Raw genomic sequence first — 3,191 nt, forward strand, 5'->3', positions numbered from 1 at the left:
TTCTTTCTTTCTTTCTTTCTTTCTTTCTTTCTTTCTTTCTTTCTTTCCTTACCTTTTGGAAAGGCTGTTCATTCAGTTTTTTAAAAATTGCCAGAAAACTCCATTGTTTATAATTTTTTCCATTGTAGTCTACTATATTTGCCAAGAAAAATCTTGCACCATACCAACTTGTGTTAGTCAAACAAATGGCTCCTTTCACAATACAGCTCAGTGTATTTGTATATTTATATAAGTTTTCCAGCATTGCTATGGGGGGGAAGAATCAGCTGCATTCACACATATTTTGCTTTCCCTTGTGTGTAAGCTTTGACCCCCTAAACTAGCTTCCAGTGAACCCATAGGCCATGGTTTAGTTGTAGGCATTTTACTAAGCCTTCAGTTGGATGGAGTTTTCCTGGATTCCTTGAAACACATATGGTGTTTTTAGGGAGTTTGAACTAGTTTTAATATCTGGGGAAATTATGAGTGAACAAATGACATGAATTGTGCCCTGGGTGTCTCACATTGCTAGAAAGACCTGAAGGTTACCGATACTTAGTTGGCAATTATGTCTTTTGTATAGGCTAACAAATAGCAATTTGTGACAGACTAATAAACAAGGTGCCAGGCTATTCAGCTGGTCTGGACTGGAGGCAGACCTTGTGCCATCCATGTGGCCTTCTATGCTTAATTGACTATGTTCTCTGACAGTTTCATGGTTGGTCAATATAAGGTATAGGAAAATTTTTTCAAAAAAATGTATAATTTATATGATTTATTTATCCAAGGAGTTGAAAGACATTTTCAATAGCCTCACACTTCACTTCTTATATCTAACCACTTGTTAGTAAGGTTATCTTGGACAAATGATTTCACTTTTCTGACTTTTGGTTTCCTCCACTGTAAAATAAGGGTAAAAATAACAATTTTATAAACCTATCATAAGAACTGAGTGAAATAACATAAAATGTCTGAGGGCAGTATTAGGCACATAACAGGCCTTCTATAAACAGGAACTGCTACTATTATTGTTATTTTGATTAGATTTAGCTAGGATGATGTAGGTTGGTTATTTTTATGGATATTTCTAAGGGATAGGTGAGTGAATCTGGATAAGAGTGAAAGACAATATAGGTAAGTTGTTATTCTGGTTTGTGATACATCAAGAAGGCCTCTGAAAATAAAATTGAGAAGCTCTGAGTTGTGCTTCAGCACTTTTTAACCTCCCAATAACCAGGGTGTTTCAATTATAGCATGGAGAATTTGGCCATCTTCTGTGATATATTCCACTTTTGGACTGAAACCAATCTTGAGGAACTTTTGGAAATCTCAATTCTACACTGTGAAATAAAGCATTATGCTTCCAAGGGCAATATGCAGCATGTTGATGTTCAGTAGACCACATCTCACCACACTGGTGCCAAAAAAAAAAAAAACAAAAAAAAAACAAAAAAACACCAATACAAATTACCTATGCCTTAAGGTGAAATTTTTAACATAAGCCAGAAAGTTGCCAGCATTTTGGCCAGTATAGAAAGGTCCATAATTCTCAGTTTTATTGTCATTGTAAGATAGAATAGCATAAAAAAAAAAAAAAATCCGAGGCATTTTAAGCAGTTGAACTTCTCTTTGTGTCTAGAGTTCCGCATATCTAGCTTGGCAATAGAGGAAGCAGCAATAGGAAAAGAACTAGGGCAATTACCAACTCTTTGTCACTGGGGGTTTCCCAAGTGAAAGATAGCTACTAGTGATTTTTAAGACATCATCCTGCCATATCAGAGTATGTCATGCACAGGATGTCAAATAGAATAATTTTGTGAATAGTTGGTTTCCTAGGTGCCAACTTCAGAGTGCATTGTAATAAATCATCAAAAACCTTGGAGGAATATTGATTGCTTGTGTGGCTAAGAGTAATTTTCTGCTATTATTTAATCTGGTAGTGAAATTTCTTCTATAAGTGTGCAAGAAACTGCTCTCTAGTCAACAGAGAGCTGGGTCCAGATTACAAGTATTATTTGATGGTGTCACTGCTCATCTAACATTGGCATGAAATACTAGGATATCAACTTTTAGGATGCCAATAATGAACATTTCTATGTGTGGGAAATTATTATGACTAGGTTCTTAATAGACAAATATAAATTCACAGTAAAACTATTCTTTCAGGTTTAGCTTTAATATTTAGGATTTTGAGGACTAAAATGGTATCAGAGTATTTCTGTCATAGAATATCCATGTTTCCCTTCAGTATACAATAAATCCATCAGTTAGTAATACCAATGACTTTTCTATAATTCTACAATCTTTATTTCAGAAACAACTCTCAGAGCTCTTCAATCCTACGTCCTCATTCCACAAGCAGTGGCACTGTTGTGTGTGGATTTATTAATTTATAGTTAATTAAAAATAATAGTAATAATCTGTGACACACCTTTAGCAAGAACTTAATGTGAATTTTATTTACTGAATTCTGTGTCCCTTTTATCATCTCCTTAGTTTTTCTTTATTTGAATTTTTTTCCTTATGTGTTTTAAAGTTATTGTGTCTTGATGTGTTGTGAGTTTCTTTTGGAGATGCTGTCAGTCCTTTCTGGAATAAGTCATACTACTAACAAACAAATAAGAAACAAATATTCATTTATAATAATTGGACCACCCAGTTGAAATATGCTGGTAGTCTTTCTCCTTAGAAGAGTAATAACATTGTTATTTCATCATTTCTCCTTCCTTTCTTTGAAATCATTATCCTATGGCTTTGAGAATTTCCATAGAGGAACAAATAATCCATTTGCTTCTAGAATTGCTGGCAAGCATAAGGAAATTTTGTCAGAGGTAGCTTGTGTATAGGGAGCAAAAATGTAGCTTTTGTTTTTGGCTTTCTGGAAACCTACAGACTGAGGTGTAGGATATATCTTACATGGGTATTACATCAGTCAGGAAATTGGCTGAACAAGGTTTTTATCTTTTCATGAATGATGGCACAACTCATTATGTCAAACAGGAAGTAGGCCCTTTATGGAAGGTGGAATGTGTCTTACAATGATAAAAAATAGTATGCTAACTTAGCGGATTTCAGTAAATGGTAGAAATTATAATGTGGTCTCCTTTTAACTATTTTAACATTCACTTTAATTCAATGAGAGAAAAGGAAAAAAATGGTTTAAGCACTAGGGTTGTAGAATGAAAATGGAAATTGCAGAGGCTTCTCTATTA

The sequence above is a fragment of the Piliocolobus tephrosceles genome, chromosome 4 (assembly GCF_002776525.5).
Source record: "Piliocolobus tephrosceles isolate RC106 chromosome 4, ASM277652v3, whole genome shotgun sequence".
Lineage (NCBI taxonomy): Eukaryota > Metazoa > Chordata > Mammalia > Primates > Cercopithecidae > Piliocolobus > Piliocolobus tephrosceles.